The 19168-nt window shown below is 42.2% G+C and overlaps 1 protein-coding gene across 44 annotated transcripts in view; it reads left to right on the top strand.

Moving 5' to 3' along the window:
• The window catches only part of KCNMA1 (potassium calcium-activated channel subfamily M alpha 1), a 764605-nt gene that overhangs the window by 468768 nt on the left and 276669 nt on the right, over positions 1 to 19168 (top strand). The window lies entirely within an intron of this gene.

The following is a 19168-nucleotide window of genomic DNA, read 5'->3' as shown; positions in this document are numbered from 1 at the left end:
TCTCCAGCCCTGTTTGCATTTTTGTGAATTTCTCCCATTTTCACTCTAGCCAGCCTACTTACCAACCACTCCTACCCAATCTCAGATATGTTCCATCTCCATGGTTTTGGTAGTTTCTTGTCTAGCAGCTGCTTTCTTGTCTTCTCTGCTTACCTGCACTCAACCAGTTATTATCCTGTTACTTGCCTCTTCCAAAACCACTATAGTCTGAGCCACTCTTTTGATCATGGGTGATCTTCTGATGTGGTTGTGTTTTTATAAGTAACATGTACATGTCCTGACTCATCAACTAGATCAGGAGTTGGCCACTCTGGCCTACTGCCTGTTTTTGTAAATAAAGTTTTCTTGGAACATAGCCATGTTCATTCGTTCACATACTGTTTATGGCAATGACATGAAGAAGATAGGACCCAAAAAAGCCTTAAAAAATTATTATCTTTCTTTTTAGAGAAAGTTTGCTGATCCCTGGTCTAGATTTGCAGCTATGTTATATATTCTTTTATATTCCTCTAAATGTCTGGCACTATGTTTTGCATACAATAGCTACTAATCAATTTTGATGACCTGAACATGAATTTTTCTCTGAAATCCTTATAAATGTAATAGGAATAAAATAAGTTATTTTTGCTGTTGTTATTGTTATTATTATTATAGCTGCTATGTACAGTCCTGCTACATAATGTTTCTGTCAGCAACAATTCCCATATGCAATGGTGGTCCCATAAGCTTATAATATGTATTTTTACTGTATCTTTTATATGTTTAGATGCACAAAACTTACGATTGTGTTACAGTTGCTTGCAGTATTCAGTACAGTAATGCTGTACAAATTTGTAGCTTAGGAGCAATAGGCTATACCATATAGCCTAGGTGTGTAGTAGGCTATACAATCTAGGTTTGTCTAAGTGCACTTTATGATGTTTGCTCAATGACAAAATTGCCTAATGACACATCCCTGTTATTAAGCAATGCATGACTATATTTTGTGGCAGGTATTGGACAAAGCTCTTTACCGGCCTATCTCATTTAATCCTAACACACAGGTAGAAGAACTTGGAACTTGGAGAGGTGACCTGTGTGACCTGTCTTACTTGCCGTATGACTTCAGCAAGTGATACAGCAAGAATTCGAACTCACATCTTTGTGACCTCAGCGCCTGAGCTTTTAATTACTACTATATACTCACGGTTTAGTAGTAACTCATACATGTGATGCGAGACAGAAATGTTTAAAAGCCCTACCAATGAGATAAATCATGTAAACAAAACTGGCCTATGTTATAAATAGGCTAGGAGCAAGATGAAGCAAGTCACCCTGAAAGTGAGGGCCTCAGCTGGGCGCAGCAGCTCATGCCTGTAATCCCAGCAATTTGGGAAGCTGAGGTGGGAGGATCGCTTGAGTCCTGGAGTTTGAGACCAGCCTGGGCAACATGGTGAGACCCCATCTCTACAAAAAATACAAAAATTAGCCAGACATGATGCTGCATGTTTGAAGTTCCTGCTATTTGGGGGCTGAGGTGGAAGGATTGCTCGAGGAAGTTGAGGCTGCAGTGAGACAAGATCATGCCATTGCACTCCAGCCTGGGGACAGAGTCAGCCCCTGTCTCAAAATTAAAAAAAAAGAAAGAAAGAAAAAGAAAATGAGCGTGCCTTTCAATTTTGTTCCCTGGATGCATCACTGTCTTACCCTAGTCTCTGCCCTGGTTAAGAAACTTCATAAATATTGCCGGTTTCATTATTATCATCATCTTTATTATTATCATCATTCACTCAACAAACCTTAAAACAAGTGTAATGTGCCAGCTGTTGTCCTAGGCTTGGAGTTTAAACTAAGATATTTTAGCCCTACTATAGGAAAGATGAATCTATAAACCCCAGATTGCAAACACAAATGCTTACAGGGACAAGAAGATAACAAATGGGTGAAGCAGGCCAGGTGGAGGCTGTCTCTAGCGGGAGAGTGAATGTCTCTTTTCAAAGGAAGGCTGTTCCATGAAAAAGAATGAAACCCTGTCATTTGTGGCACCGTGGATAGAGCTGGAGGTCATTGTGTTAAGTGAAATAATCCAAGCACAGAAAGACAAATATCGCGTGTTCTCATTCACATGTGGGAGCTAAAAAAAAGGGGATCTCGTGAAGATAGAGAGTAGATTGGTAGTTATCTGAGGCAGGGAAGGGTAGGAAGGAGGGGAGGATGAAGAGAGGTTGATTAATGGGAATAAATATACACTTAGAAGAAATAAGACTTGGTGTTTGATAGATCAGTAGGGTGACCAGTTAACATTAGGGTGACAAGTTAACATGAATCAATTGTACATTTCAAAATAGCTACAAAAGAATAATTTCAATGTTCCTAGCATGTAGAAAAGATAAATATTTTAAGGTGATGGATGTCCCAGTTACCCTAGTTTGACAATATGGATGTATCAAATGATCACATAGACACTGAAAATACATCCATCTACTATGTATTAATTTTAAAAAGAGGCTATTGATCAACCTTTGGCAAGGTCTTGCTGTATTGACAGCTTCTCAATGTCCACTAGCAGTTACCTCCTTCTCCCCTTCATCTTTCCTACATTAAGGCAAAAATACAGTATTCAGTTAAAACTCCTCCTCCCCTCCTTTTCTTCTTCCTCTTCATCCTCTTCCTCCTTCTCCTCTCCCTCTCCCTCCTTCTCCTTTTCTTTTCCCTCCTCCATGTCCTTCCCCTCCTCTTCCTCTCTTTCTTCTTCCTTCCCTTCCTCTTCCTCTGAATCAATCATTTTTGGCCATAGCGACTTGCCCTTTGCAAACTAGTATGTGTTGCAGTATTATGATTTCTCTGCTTGAGACAGGAACCTCTGGTGTTTTGGAGGAAATTATCATCTTGGGCTGCTCCCATTCTTACCACATCTGTTGCCCAGTATCCATCACAAAGCCTGTAACTTAGCATCTGCCTATAACACCAAACAGGTTGCATCAGATAAACAAAAATTCTTACTGTGGTAGGTGAATATTTTAGCAAACGTAAAATACTATAACTCGAATTTACAAACTGGGTCAGAAGTGCTTTCTCATGTTTTGGTGTCTGGAGCAACGTGCACATGGTCAGAGGACTTCTTATTTCAATTTTCTTGTTTGTTTGTATTTATTTTATGAAATAAATAGCCTCCCTTCCATTAGTACAAGTACTTCTGGTTTGTTAGAGACGAAGGGCCCCAGTTCCACTGGGAACAAAGGGGACCTATAGGAAACACAAGTGTCGCCAGCTTTTCCATGCACTGACCTGCCCTAATGTGTATCCTCCTCCCATAGCCCGCAGAGACTCCCCAACCTCGCTTTAGCTCAACTGCATTTTTCCCGGACTGTTCTGAAAAATGTGTTGTGACGTGCTGCCACCTAGTGAAAGAAAGTAGGAATGGACATTATAGTGGCTGTCGCCCTCAGAATCCTCTTTGAAGCCTGGTTTAGTTAACCTCTGCCGAAATAAGGTCCTACGTTTTTAACTTTCAGAAAATAACTCTTATAAGACTCCCAAAGGGTCCAAAGACTATTTAGTGAAGACTGAAGAAGACAAATGTCAAGTGAATAGCTAAGAGTTTGAAAAGTAGGTATACGTGTTCGGGCTAAGTATAAATGGAAAACAACTCCCCGCAAAAAACCATTCTAATTGGACTTGCAGGGCAGGTTAAGAGGACGAAGTCAGCCCGACTCCAGAGTACAGACATTACCTGTTTTCACTAAAATAAAGGACTGTCTTCAATTGTTTGCACTATCATTTTATCTCCGTAGAATATTTTCCTTCGGTCTTTTGACTGAATTGGTTTTGAATTTAAAAGAAATATTGAAATGATCTGTCACTTTACTTTTTGCCTATCAAGCTGTCAGCTTCAAAAAATGAACAAATGTATGGATTCTGAATAGATATGTTTCTCAGACCTAAAAAGAAAGAAAATGTATTAATAAACTTGCGTCTAGGCATCATATGTGTACTTCAATGTATCAGAACTGATTTATGAACCAGAAGTACTGTGTTTAAGTGAGGACTTCTCTGCATTCGTATTTTAAGTATTATTATTTCATTCTTTCCTCTTGGGGGGCAAGTTAGTATAATATTACCATTGACTACCGTTGGGTGGGTCCCAAAGGTCATTTCTGTGGAGGATAATAGAGCTTTTCATATGAGACGCTTTCAGCTGCCTAGCAGAGGCAGCACACTATGACAAGTGGCCAAAAAAAAGTAGTGAATATTTTTATCGTGAGTTTTCATGGCATGAATCAACTCATTCTTCAGAAGTCTGTATTTTTTTCTTTCTATTATGGCATGTCTGTCATTTCCTTTGACTCTCTGGCTGGTCTTCATCTCAGCAAAGTGGAAAAAACATATTTTAGATGGGAAAAAATGGGAAGAAACTGAAAGAGGGAAAATATCCCTAATACAAGGAGAAACACAACTCTAGATTCCCTATTGCCATATGGAACATTTAGGATTTCCCAGGAGGAAACACGTTCAACCAGTTGCTTCTGTTACCTCCGGACTAAGAGGGATCCTGATAGTAGCTGTGGCTGGTGAAGGAACACCTCTATTATCTGGCTCTGGGTGCTGCAGAACCAGGCAGTTAACAGGACAAGAAAACCAAATGATCCATGGTTGCAAATGTGCTTTTGCCAAAGCCACTTCCCTGGGGTCTAGATAGCGAAGAGAAATGGTGGCTTCTAGAGGAGGAAGAGCTAGGAACTAATCCTGGAGTCCAGTTGTCTTTTCTTAAAGATCATGTTTCAGGATTCCAAAAAAAAAAAAAAAAAAAGAAAGATCAATGGCATGTAGGAGGGTGGGGGACAAAGAGGGTGAATTATGAGTTTGTGTCTGTGTTTTAAAATAGCCACCTGCCTTGAAACTGCCATTTAGAAATGTGCATGGAAGGAGAATCTTCCTGATTCTTAGCTCTAATTTATGGCCAATTTATGAAGTCAAGGTCATCTCTCTTCCTGCTGGTGTGTGTTCAACCTGGCCTCCCTTTCTGCCAAAGACCTTGAGCAGACCTTGGCTAAAACCCCCAGGTATACTCCCATTCACTGTCAGCAGTGATCCGTGGAATGGATTGGGGCTGGCCGCCTTGCCTTGGGCAGAGTTCATGTGTCACTCAGGAAGATGCATCAGGCTGCTGAGTCAGAGGGAGTCTGCCTTATGTCCACAGAGAGGAGTGAATCAGAAAGCCAGATGAGTCCAGCTCTCAGGACATGACAAATTGCAGAATGCCGAGCTGGGAGGCTTGAGTACGTCATATCCTTCTTATTCTACTGATGAGAAAACTGGGGCCTGGGGATGCCCAGGAATTTGCTTACATTTCTTCTCCTAATGAATTAATTCTTTCATTTGTTCAACAGTGATGCCCTGAGTGTCTCCCGTGTGTCAGGCTTTGTTCTAGGTGCTGGGGTTAGAAAGAGGAAGAGTGTCACATGAGGAGAAGACACATGTCACAGGTCATTCTAAAAGGGAAACCCAACTGAGAATGAAGAGTGTCTCAGGGCAGAAAAAGGAAGGAGCAAAGGCATCCACCTTGGCACTAGACAATTTGGGTCCTGATTTGACAGTCTTTAGTAATTAGCATAACCATCAGTACATCATGGAAGCTTACCCCATGTACCATTTCTTAGCTCTCCTCACTGTTGGGATTGCAAAGGTGCTTGGAAGGTTACTTGATGAGTCTCTTTCTGCTGCTCCAGACCCAGACTGTGAGTTCCATCAAGGCAGGGATCTTTCTCAGCTCTCTGTTTTATCCCCAGAATGGGACAGAGCACTGCACGCATGGGAGATACTCAGTAAATAGCCACTGAGTGAACAATGGAATGAATGACAAATGATAAGGGTTCCCAAGTTCCATTCTATAGAATAAGGGTCAGCAAAATTCTTCCATAAAGGGCCTGACAGTCAATGTTTTTGGCTTCAGGGGCCGTGTGATCTCCACCACCACCATTCAACTCTGCCTCTGTGGCATGAAAGCAGCCATAGGCAATAGGTAAAAGAGTGGACATAGCTGTGTCCCAATAAAATTGTATTCGGGACACTGAAATTTGAATTTCATACAATTTTCATATTCCATAAAATATTCTAATTTTTTTAGCTGTTTTAAAATGTAGGGGGAAAACGTTTTTAGCTGGTGTCCTGTGCAAGAACTGGTGGTGGCCAGATTTGTCTCACAGGCTGCAGTTTACCAACCCCTGCTATAGGAGGAAGATTAATAGGGTAAAGATTTTATGAGGTTTTTAATCGATTCATTTATCCATATGTTTGAGCATTTACTTACTCTATGTCAGGCTCTGTAGCAGACACTGGGCATACAAACAGAAATATTAGTCACCAATATCAAGATGAAATCATTATCCTTGATGGGTCAGATCTTCTGAGGATGAGTCACGACTGTGTAGGAAATATGAACCCCGCAGTCTGTTTAATTGATGTATGCTGTGCACTCTAAAATTAATTGGAGATTTCTAGATAAAACTTTCCAAATGTCACAAGTATCCTTCCGGCATTTCATATTTACAGACTGGAAAATCAATGGAGATGGAATCATTCTCCCACTGTCTCTAAGTTAATTTGCCTGTCTAATGCTTAAACACTTTCTGCTAGTTCTATCTCATTCTTTACCCATTGGAGAGTACCAGTGGGTTTTCAGATAACTTCCTTAAAGACCAGAAAGAAAGATTAAAAAAAAATTCCAGCCCCTTCCTTTTGGCTTGGGTCTTCCAGGTCTTTATCTTGATGAAAACTAGAGGCAAAGATGTTATCTCTGGATTGTAGTCAGAGAACAACAAAAACCCCCATCTTTTTTTTCCCAGGAAAATATTAATAAAAATAGAAATAAGGTGAGATTAGAACCTTAGAAGGTTTTGCATAATACTTTTCTTGTTTGACTGTTTCTGGCCTGTCTTAATCCAATAATCTATTAAACTCTAGCTAGTACTTTCTTTCTTCATCCCCAGCAAATTTGCAATCCTCCAGAATCCTTTTGGGAATTCCAAGGCAAACGGCCTTAAACAAGAACATAATTGTCTGAGAGATTTTGTTTGCTTATTAGAACTGTTTGGTCCACAGCATTATCTGCATGGGGGCATAATTCCCTTAGCTGCAGTCAGTTTTACAGGTCTTTGCTCATAGGATTACAGTTCTTTTACATAAAAGGATGCTTGGAATGGGGGCCACCAAGAGTGCCAATATTTAGTATCTTTAACTGAGCTCAAAGTAATAACTATTTAACTAGAATCAGTGTGCTTCTTGATATCTAGGAAAAAAAGGCAAAGGAAGGAAAGAACAGGATTTGGGGATGTAATTTGAGATTAATAAATGATTCACTCAATAGATACATATGGATCATAGCACTCTGTTGTGCATGGTATACTGTGAAATGTAAGACACAATTTCAGCCTAGAGTAGCTTAATCTAGTTATAGATATGGGAATTCCAAATACCTTTTCTACAACAAGAGTTCAGTCTTTCATAAGTCAATATAACAAAAGATGAATAAATAGTTAAATAATACTACAGAAGAGTAAACATGAGAAGAAGTGCATTTAAATGTATGCAGAGCACTTATTGCTTTGGATAGAATTCACATGTTATCCATGCGTTGATTACAAGATACATGCACATCTCTAAACACACTCATAACTGAATTCAGCTTAATAGGATAGTAATTGAATGATGGAACCTAGTGTGCCTGACTTTTCTCAGATGAAATATCTGGCTGGTGCAATGCAGTAACTACTATTAAAACTCCACCAGGCATGGTGGCTCACACCTGTAATCTCAGCAGCTTGGGAGGCCAGGGCAGGAAGATTGCTTGAGCCCAGGGGTTGAAGACCAGCTTGGGCAACATAGTGAGACCCCATCCCTACAAAAAAAAAAGTAGTTGGGCGTGGTGGCTTATGCCTGTAGTCCTAACTACTTGGGAAGCTGAGGCAGGAGGATCGCTTGAGGCAAAGAGGTTGAGGCTGCTCAGAGCCATAATCATGCCACTGTACCCTAGCCTGGGTGACAAACACAGAGACCCTGTCTCTTAAACAAAACTCACTAGGATATACCAGTGAGTCCATATGAAGAATCCTACCCATCCTTCTCACCTTGGCCTGAATGAATGAGTACAAGTGTCAGTAAAACAGCTGTTATTTATTTCCTTATCCCACATCTGTCCTTGAAGGCTGTCACGTGGCCAAGGACCATGGAGCCGACAGACAATGTTTCTATCAACAGGCAGTTCAAACCAAGCCTGTGGCTGACCATATTGAGTGGATGAAAGAGCCTTGGAGGGACTGGGCCTTTTAGAAAAATAGGCTCGTAAGTCAAGAGCATGGTGTCAGCTGTCTGTGTGTATTTCATGGTGAGAGTGAAAGCAGATCTAAATTATGAGTTGTTGAGTCACCTGCATGAATCAATTCAATTCTTAATTTGAAAGGAAGCTCAGTGCCAAGGGAACATAACATATGGAAGGAGTGGCCTCAATGACTAACAAAACCAGGGCCTATTAGGGTTGCCTGAGTTTACTTAGGTGCATTTATAAGACATGACATTTCCACAGCTGTTCAACTATGTGAAAACCTTTTGTAAGCATTACTGTATTTGATAAACTCTGTGAGATGGATGTTATTGTTACCTCTGAATTGGCAGATATGGGCAAGGATGTTCCAAGAGGTCTGCAGTGTCACACAAGTAGTAAATAGCATAGCCTGGGCTAGACTTAGAGGTCTTTTAACCAGTCACATTCCCCCTCAGCAGTGAAAACTATGGTCTGCCCCTGCTCCCTCAGTGCACGCCAATTAGTTTAGGCCTGCATTCAGACGGGATGAGTTATGTTCTGATTAGGAACCACATGTAGTATATGCTATAAGTTAAAAGTAGGCAGATGTACCTGTAGCCATGGGGACTTGCTGGGGGAGCTGGACTTGAGTTGAGTCTTAAAACATGGAAAAGCCTTAACTAAGTGGAGTGGAGGGCCAAGAGCATTCCAGACAAGAGAAAAAGGTGAGCAGGGGGAGGAATTTGCATCCTTCTTTGGGGAGCCAGGAAGTGGACTGGTGTGAATATTTCAGAGTGATCATATAGGGAGGCAGCTGAGGGATCCTCAGTGCGTGGTTATAGTAACTGGAGTGGATTTACTCTGGGGCAGGACTTACTCCGTTGACACCCTTGGAGAAGAGCAGGGGAACAGGAGGAGAGCCTTCCCAGTTACCCTGTTAGGGACCTTCTCTTTGACCGTGTCCTGCAGATGCACAGTAGTTGGGATTCATCCACCTCCATCCACTTATTTCTTTTTAGCTCATTTTGTTTCATTCAACAGACATTCCCATTACCACATTCTAGGCACTGTGTCAAGTCTTACTGAAGTTACTAAAAGGAACCCTCAAAGAATATTTTGTGAATTTAGACATGAATGAATGAACAAAAGAAAAGGGACAAGGGCTGGTGAGCTCATTCATGGGGGAGAAGGAAGTAAGTAAAGAATTCCAGTGTGTTGCATTGAATATGGCAGGAGAGTGCTGGGGGAACAGGCAGAAAAGAGACAGCCTGACGTGTCCCAGGGAAGACTTTCCAAAAGGAGGTGGTGTTCTGGCTAGTTCCTGGAGTCTGAAGTAGAAATTTGTTAGCTACAGGAGGGGGGAATAGGCAGGTCAAACTGAGGGCAAGTGTTTGCAAATGAACAAAGGCCTGAAAATTAGGGGAAAAGCAAGGATGTAGGTGTAACTTAAGTTGAAGTGGAGAAGAAGATAAGGACAGAAGACCAGGGAAAACATTTCCACCTGAGACTGAACAGAACCACCTGGTCCAAGGTCACTTCGTTATGTCTTTAGGCAAGCCCTGGGCCAAAATGGTGTGGCTCTGGGAACTTTGCTCACTCAAAGCCCTACATAAGCCCATCTTTCCCATAAGAAGGCTGAGGGAACATCTATCTAAGATAGATGCTAGTAATTTAACAAAAAAATAAAAGGCAATGATACTATAGGGAAGAAAAGAAAGAAAGGAGCGGATGATGTTACTTGGCTATTGTTTTCCTAAAACAAAAGCAAGAAATGAAGCATCTTTTAAGAGCTGGCCTAGAATGCCATTCTGGGGGCTTAGGAAAAAAAATCAAAATGTATTAGAGCTCTCTCAGACATTGGATGGTTTATGGCAGCATCTAAAATTGCTGGTAAAATTATGACCTTGTAATTCACAGCCGTGTCATATATTCTCTAGCACACAGTGTAATTTATGTACCAAGCCAGTTGCTTCAAAAAGGAATGGGGAAAAAACTCACACAACACAAAGTTTATAAAATGCGGTTATTTTTAATGTATAATGTCTTTAGCCTAAACCTGTGTTGTTAGGAGGAAGGGTGTGCTGTTGCTCAAGGTTATTACCACAGTTCTTGCAGCATGGGGTGAGAGTATGAGAATTACTTATTACACTTACGCATTGGCTGGCCAGGCTACCATATCCACAACTACACAGTCCTCCCTTCCTCCCTCAAAGAGAGCTATCACCTTGAACTCCTTCTTCCCTTGAAATAAAACCTGGGCAACTACTGAAGCTTGACCTTGACTCATGCCTTAAACCTGAGCACAAAACTTAACCTCTGCTGGGAAACCTTCCTCCCTATGAAACAAAGGGGTCTCAAGACAACTTCTTAGCAAGCCAAAAATGAGATTTCCACTCAGCTTCTCAAGTTAGCCTGGCTTTGACCCCAGTTGTGGAGCTAGAGAGGGGAGAGGAGCTGGGAGCAAACTAGGAATCGTGGAGGGGGGGACTATGGGGAATATCAGATTCACACAACTCTCACTTCCATGAAAAGGGGGAAGGGGAGAGAGAGGAGACTCCCATGGCCGAGTGATCAGGTCCAGAGACCTCCTTGTGGTCCAGGCTGCACCTGCACCAGTCTGCTTGACCTTGAGCAACAAGCTATAGTCTCTGAATCCTATCACCCTCACCTATAATAAGGAGATGAGCTCTTGCCTTCACTACCTAAGGGAGTTACTGTGAGGATCAAAGGGTCTATTATAGCTTTTAATCTTGAGCCAATGACTAGGTCATTATTTTTCTCTTGCTCTGCCTGTATCATTTTCTCCTCATGGCATACAGCTCTTTTGCCTCAAAGAAGATTCTTGAGGATGATGACCTGCCTCAAACTTCCTTCTCCCTAAAAGTGTTTTCTTTTGTTCAGTTTCATTTCTGTCTTTCCACTTATTCCTGATTATTTTCCCTGAGCCTCTTAGAGATCTGATCACCTCATTGTATAGGAGCTATTTACACTCCTTCTTTGATATGACCACATGCTTCTTTGGATCTGATTCTTAATCCTTTGCTACTTCCCTCCCTGCCCCCAACCCATGGGGGCACCAGAAGCTGTGGGAAAGGAGGCAGCCCATCGCTAAGGAGGAGGAGGACCTTGTCAGGGTGTTGGTGGCGCAGGTGACCAGAGGACAGAGCTCACTGCTGTGATCCTGGAGAGGGTGCCAGGATGCTGTTCCCATTAAAGGCAGTGGGGCTTGGAGACACTGCAGCCTCATGCTCAGGCCTCCTAGACTTTGGCCCTTGCTGTGGGGCTCACCTCGCTGAAGGCAGGATGAAGGGCTTATTTTTCTGGCTGAGATATTGCATCCCAGAAACCATAGAAATACTTCCAAAACCCCCAAGATAAGAGTGCTCTTATTTTGCTCCAGCGTGAAGAGGGGTTTATTTCATATGATCAAGTAAAGCAAGTCTGGACGTCTTCGTTATGTATTTTCAAAATAATTATTTTATTATTTAAAAAACTCAACATATTCATTTAAGAGAAATGGAAGCAACACAGAAAATGCCAAGAAGAATGTGTCCAACAAACCAAAGCAAATATCATAAAACATTTGATCACATTGGATAAAGATCATTCTAGATATTTTTCTGTACAGTAGATAAGTAAATAAGTTAGACAAACGAAATTTATATAAAATGAACTTGTACTAGCCTCCCGAGTAGCTGGGATTACAGGCACTTGCCACCATGCCCGGCTAATTTTTTGTATTTTTTAGCAGAGACAGGGTTTCACCATGTTGGCCAGGATGGTTTTGAATTCCTGACCTCGGGACCCGCCTGCCTCAGCCTCCCATAGTGCTGGGGTTATAGGCATGAGCCACTGTGCCTGGCCTACATGTTTTTTTAAAAAATAAAACTGTTAAGTTTAAGCTTATTTGTGTAGTCACCCAGTGGATTTTCCCTGTCTGCTGCACAGACAAAAGTAATTCAGTGAGATGGCAGTATTGCTGTAAAGAAAGAGTTTAATTAATGTGAGTCTGGCTATGCTGGAGGACTAGGGTTATCCTTCAAATCAGTCTCCCCAAAGGCTAGGAGGTTAGGAGTTTTTCAGGATGGTTTGGTGGGCAGGGGGCTAGGGAACAGGGAATGTTGATTGCTTGGGGGTAAAACCACAAGCATATGGAAAACAGTCCTCTCGTGTTGAGTCCTCTGGGTGGGGACCACAGGACTGGCTGAGTCATGAGTCTTGGGTCCAGGTGGGGTCAGTCACTCGCCAGAAATGCCAGAAGTCTGAAAAACATCTCCCAGGGCCAGTCTTCGGTTCTACAGTAGTGATGTTATTTACAAGAGTAATTGAGGAAGTTACAAATCTGTGACCTCCAGAACAATGGCTGGTTATCATTTAACTGCGCTTATGTGTTAGCAGAATTCAGGCATCTCTTATAACCCTAACCTTATGGCCTTTCGTTAGTTTTACAAGGACAATTTAGTTTTGGGAAGGGCTATTACTGTCCTTGCTTAAAGGTTAAACTATAAATTCCTCCCAAAGTTAGCTTGGCCTATGCCCAGGAATGACTAAGGGTAGCTTGGAAGTTGGAAGCAAGATGGAGTCAGCTCTGTCAGATTTCTCTTGTCATAATTTTGCAAAGGTGATTTCACTTGAATGTAGAAAAATTGGAGAAAAATGAAGCAATTGCTAAACTTTGTAACTTTTAGCTCCTAAGACATGCTGATATGAATATGAGAAAGCAATTAGGAGAAAAGATGAAGGTAGAGTCATGTTTTCATTTAACTTTGTTTTTTTTTTTTTTTTTTTTTTTTTGAGATGGAGTCTCGCTCTGTCACCCAGGCTGGAGTGCAGTGGTGTGATCTTGGCTCACTGCAAACTCTGCCTCCCAGGTTCATGCCATTCTCCTGCCTCAGTCTCCCAAGTAGCTGGGACTACAGATGCCTGCCACCGTGCCCGGCTAATTTTTTTGTATTTTTAGTACAGACGGAGTTTCACCCTGTTAGCCAGGATGGTCTCGATCTCCTGACCTCGTGATCCACCCGCCTTGGCCTCCCAAAGTGCTGGGATTACAGGCGTGAGCCACCATGCCCGGCCAACTTTGTTTTTTAATTTGGTGTAAAACAGATGAACTTTCTGCTGTGAAAGAAGAGAAAATGACAACGTTTCATTTTCTCCCCCATCCTTTCCCCTCACTTCTTAGTTATGTAATTGTTTCACTGTGTCAGGGTTTTGTGACATTCTCTTCTGAGGCTATAGCTTTCAATTCTATTTAGCCTGAGTAAAGTCTTGCATTTTAAAGTGTTCAGTACTCACCCAGGTTCATTTTTTGCATAGCATCTTCTTATTGTTTTAGTTCAGATCGTAATGGTGGAGGAACTGTTTCCATGGGACTGAGAAGAAAGACACTTGTGTTGACGTTCAGGCATACAGGGAATGAAATCTTGGGGGCAGCATGGGAGAGGCAGCCAGAGCCATGGCTGAGCGTGCTTCCAGGGAGGCAGAACAGGGCAGGGTGAGCACACATCTGGAGTTCCACTGCCTAAATTTCAACCGCGGCTCCATCATCTCATTGCTAGGTGAGCTTGGGCAAGATGTTTAAGCTCTCTGTGCCTCAACTGCTGCCACATCTGTAAAATGGGGACAACCATGGCCACCACGTGTAAGGTGTTGTGGGAATAAAATGAGTGATTTAAAAATGTGAGGTATCTGACTCACTGTCAATGTTTGCTCTTGTTATAGAATCACACTTTTTGGAGATCAATAGCAGGCAGGAAAGAATTCTCTGAGAATCTCACAGTCATCTCCTTTCTTTAGTTGTTTGCAGGGATCTTTTAAAATGTCAACCCTTTTTCAATCTGCTTTTGTGGCCCACCTCTTTAAACTTTTTCCTTCTTCTTAGATGGAAACCAAAACCTCCTTACGGCCCATAAAGCCTGCCATGGCCTTAGAGCTTCTGCCTTCTCCTGCACCCCCCAGGCTTCTTCTCCCTGCCTCAGCAATGGCAGGCAGCAACCTGCTCCTTTGGATGGCACTTGCCCCTGCGTCCCCTGATGGCCCACTCTCCCCCTTCAGTTCTCCACTGATCTATCACCTCATTAGAAAGGCCTCTGTGGCCACACAGTCTAAAGTGTCCCTCACTGGAATTTGTGTGTTTTGTAGCAATTTATACAAGCATTTGCTTGAAGCAATTTGTAATTATTTGTTTGTTTGCTTCATTGTTTAGTTGTTTCTTGATGTGACTTGTCTGTACTACTAGGCCGTAACCTACTTGTGAGCAGGGATCATGTCTGTCTTATTCAGTATTTTCCTCCAACACAGAGCAATGCCAGGCACCAGCAGGTGCTTAATAAATATTTATTGCATGAAATATCTCTGCCTCTATATATCTGTATCTCTATATAGATACAGATGGACATTGCATATTAAGGTACCTACCTGTAGAGAGGTAGCTACACAGCTGTCTATATGGATATAGATACTCACTAAGTGGCCTGAATTATTCAGGCAACAGTCTTTCCCTTTCATCATTCTATTTTCTCTTTATATGACAATTATCTAAGTAATGAAGAATTGGAATCAGGGCTAGGGGTGGTTAGAGGAAGAAATTTGAAAGGCAAGCGACATTCATTGAGCATTAACTGGTGGCTGCACAGTGCTGGATGTTTTGTGCTGTAATTCATTTAATTTCTATAGTAACCTGTGGTATTAGTCCATTCTCACACTACTATGAAGAAATCCTCCAGACCGGGTAATTTATAAAGGAAAGAGGTTGAATTGACTCACAGTTCCGCATGCCTGGGGAGGCCTCAGGAAACTTACAATCACGGTGGAAGGCAAAGGAGAAGAAGGCACCTTCTTCACAGGGTGGCAGGACAGAGTGAGTTCAAGCAGGGGAAATGCCAGTTGCTTATAAAACCATCAGCTTTCTTGAGACTTACTCACTATCACGAGAAAAGCATGAGGGAAACCGCCCCCGTGATCCAATTACCTCCACCTGGTCCCACCCTTGACATGTGGAGATTATAGGGATTACAATTCAAGATGAGATTTTGGATGGGGACACAGAGCCTAACTATATTACCTGTGAACAACAGACATTTTCTCATTTTACAAATGACATTGGGAAAGTTAATAAGCAACAGAGCTGGGCCCGGAGACTCCTGTCCATTAGGTAACGCTGCCTCTGAGAGAAGCAGGACTTGGTGAGCACTCAGCAACTTTGGGCAGGGTGCAATACCTATAAACTCCAGGATGTAAGTTGCTCATGCAGCTCCCATAAATAATTTCAAATCACACGTGAAAACCATTATGAATCTGAGAAATGCAGAATAAAAAAATCATCAGGGTGGGTTTGGGTTCATTAAAAAAGGAGGTAAGGCTGGGCATGGTGGCTCATGCCTGTAATCCAGCACTTTGGGAGGCCAAGGTGCTTGAGCTTGTGAGTTCGAGACCAGCCTGGGCAACATGGTGAAACCCATCTCTAGAAAAAATACAAAAAATTAGCTGGATGTAGAGGTGCGTGCCTGTAGTCCCAGCTATGCAGGACGCTGAGGTGAAAGGATCCTTTGAGCCCTGGAGACTGAGGTTGCAGTGAGCCAAGATGGTGCCACTGGACTCCAGCCTGGGCAATAGGGCCAGACCTTGTCTCAAAAAACAAAAAGAAAAAGAAAAAAAGAAGATGAAATCAGAAGATTTGGGTGTAGTTAAGGAAACATATTTGTCAGCAGAATTTTGGGGGTGAGCTGGAAATTATGGAATGCTTTTCTGGGTAAAATTCACCAGTCTCAGGCCTTCTTTTCCCAAAATGTGCTTCATGGAGTGTTGGATTACACTGAAAGTTGGCACACATTATTTGGAAAGAGAACTCTGTGCTCCAGTAAGTTTGGGAAATCCTCATTTAATTAAAGAGTTTCTTAACCATAAGAATCCTCAGAGCCTTCCATATGCTAATGTGCATTGTCAGTTTCCAAGGCTAGGAAGTGGCATTTCTCTGGATCTATAAGGTCTCAAGATGCCCTTGAGACTGTATTCTACCTGATGCATGGCTCCAGGGGCCTTAGTGGGGGAGCGCCACATTTTCCATGTTCTCGTGACAGCAGGAAGCCCTCAGTGAATGGAGGTACAGTGTGCAGGGTCGCAATCAGTCCTTTCCATCCGCCGCTTCATTTAAGCCTCACATCAACCTAAGACATAGGTTTTATTATTCCTGGGAGGCTGGCCCTGTTGGTGCCTGTCACCGCAACCCAGACCCGCTTGCCCTTACCTATAGTGCAGGTGGCTAGATTTTGAATTGCCAGCATCTGCATTTCTTTGCCAGAGGACTTTCTCCAGTCACTGAAGCTTGCTTGTGGGCCTGTCTACAGGTCGTAAGTGCTAGGGACTTAATGCCTCCTCAACCAGTGACCAACAGGAGGTGATGGATCAATGCCCCAGCCCCCTCACCCCTTGGTGGCAAGGCTCTTCTGTTTACACATAAAGCCATGTGTAGATCCTGGCTGCCAGAGTACCCCAGTGGGATTTTCCTTTAGTTGCCCACAGTGATAAATGCTTGATAACAAACTCTTTATGGATGCTTTCCCATCTCCTCCCCACTTTCCTGTTCCCTTACTGGTGTTTCCTGAGATCACTTCCCAAGTTAACTATTTGTAATCAAATCCTTTTCTCAGGTTCTCCTGCAGAGGAACCCCAACTGAGACATCCCATTTTACAAAATAATGACAACAGCAACAACACACACACACACACACACACACACACACACACAAGCAAAAAAACAAAAGAGTCTCCAAGAGGTTATGGAAGGTACCCTAGGAAATAGCTTATGCATGGTAGAACCAGGACTTAAATTTCACAACACATTTATTTAGCACCTGCTATGTGCCCCTTGCTATCCTAAATGCTGAGATGACAAGATGAAAAAGACAGTCTTGGACCCTCTGTCCTAAACAATAGGCAAAAATAAATTAGTCCAGGCCTGTCTTCAAAGCCTCTGCCCTTAACCACAATACTCTGCTAATTCTCCCAGGATGGACATTTGACTCTCTTTTAAACTGGGAGTCCATTTCCATACCAGCCTTATGAAGAGAAGCTGTGGTATTCAGCTCCTATTCTGCCCTCTAGGCCATGAAAAAACTGCATCAGATCAAGACTTTTGATTCATGAAATATGCTAGAGAAAATTGCAAGATTTCCTGACTCATTGATTTTCCTGCCCAGTGTAACATCTCTCTTAATTAGTGAGTTGCAATTAGCATTTATAAAAAGAAATCATTGCACAAGGTGAGTCAACTGAGATGTAACATTTTGCTCTAAACACTGTCCTCCTGGTGTGAGTGGGATCATTCAGAAATTAGGTATCTTAATCAGCTGAGTGCTCCAGCATTCAAATGTATCTGGCCCAGCTGGGAGGCCAGAGTCTGTGGCATGCATAAGAAGCTTACAGGAGGGAGGGAGTTTTCTGTGTACACTAGCATTTGTTCATAGTTGCAAAGTAGCTATAGAAACTGCAGATTTATGGCCAGGTGTGGTGGCTCATGCCTATAATACCAGCACTTTGGAAGGGCAAGGGGGGACAGATCACAAGGTCAAGAGATCGAGACCATCCTGACCAACATGGTGAAACTCCATCTCTACTAAAAATACAAAAATTAGCTGGGCCTGGTGACTCTCACCTGTAGTCCTAGCTACTTGGGAGGCTGAGGCAGGGGAATCGCTTGAACCCAGGAGGTGGAGGTTGCAGTGAGCTGATCTGGCGCCACTGCACTCCCACCTGGTGACAGAGCAAGACTCCATCAGAAAGGAAGAAAGAGAAAGAAAGAAGGAAAGAAAGAAAGAGAGAGAGAGAGAGAGACAGGGAAAGAAAGAAAGAAAAGAAAGAAAGAAAAGAAAGAAAGAAAGGAAAGAAAGAAAGAAGAAAGGAAGGAAGGAAGAGAAGAGAGAGAGAGAGAAGAAAAGAGAGAGAGAGAGAGAAAGAAAGAAACTGCAGATTTATGAGAATGATTGTTATTTTTCCTACTTTGGCTATTTTTAAAGTTATATTTCTTTGTTATTGAGTGACCTCCAGAGGCAGAGAGCCACATTATAATTATAGAAATTTGATCTGAATGGGATATTAGGGGTTATCTATTACCAACACTCCCAGTCCCTTCTTCCTCCCTTCCTTCTTTCCTTCCTTTTGATGAGAAACCTAATCACAAAGAGAGAACATGACTTGTCTAAGGTAACATAGTGTGTTGGAATACTCCTGAAACTAGAACCTACTTAGAATCGCCAGAAACTTGAAGTTCTTTTGTTATTATTATCTTCTTTATCTCTCTCAGCGGTTCTGACAGAAGAATGATCATGAAGGGAAGTTTAAATTGTCAGCCAATGTAAGGTTTTGCATTATTTATGCACTTCTGCCATGTGGGCTATGCTCTCAGCACTTTTAAACTATCCATAGTCCATAGTTGGTTCTGATAAATGATTATGATTCTTTATTTGCTGTTTTTCAGTTTTGCTTTTATTTTTGGTGATTGTTTGTACTTCTTTAAAGCAGGGACTGTGTCTTACAGTCCCTTTCTGGCCCTAACAGCTCCCAGAAAAGAACTTACCATGTAATAGGGATGTGGTGACTTATTGATGATTAATTCATTTTATATATCTGGATTCTTTCCCTTTGCTCACATAAATTTCCTGGGTTTGAAATTTATGCCTGTTTATTTCTTCTGTTGGCCCCTCATGTTGTCAGTGAAATGGCTACAAGAACGGCATTTGATGGAAGAAGAAGGAAGACAGGGCTGGCCTATTTCATCCTCTAATTGGATAATCAGTCCAGAATAATGATGGTTTGATTTTATTTGCAAACCTACACCTCAGGCAGTGGGTGAAGAACAACAGCATAAGCAACAATGCGAGTATGGTGTTCATT

This window comes from Pan troglodytes, chromosome 8 (assembly GCF_028858775.2).
Source record: "Pan troglodytes isolate AG18354 chromosome 8, NHGRI_mPanTro3-v2.0_pri, whole genome shotgun sequence".
In the NCBI taxonomy this organism is placed as follows: domain Eukaryota; kingdom Metazoa; phylum Chordata; class Mammalia; order Primates; family Hominidae; genus Pan; species Pan troglodytes.
This window is presented reverse-complemented; position numbering and strand designations above follow the sequence as displayed.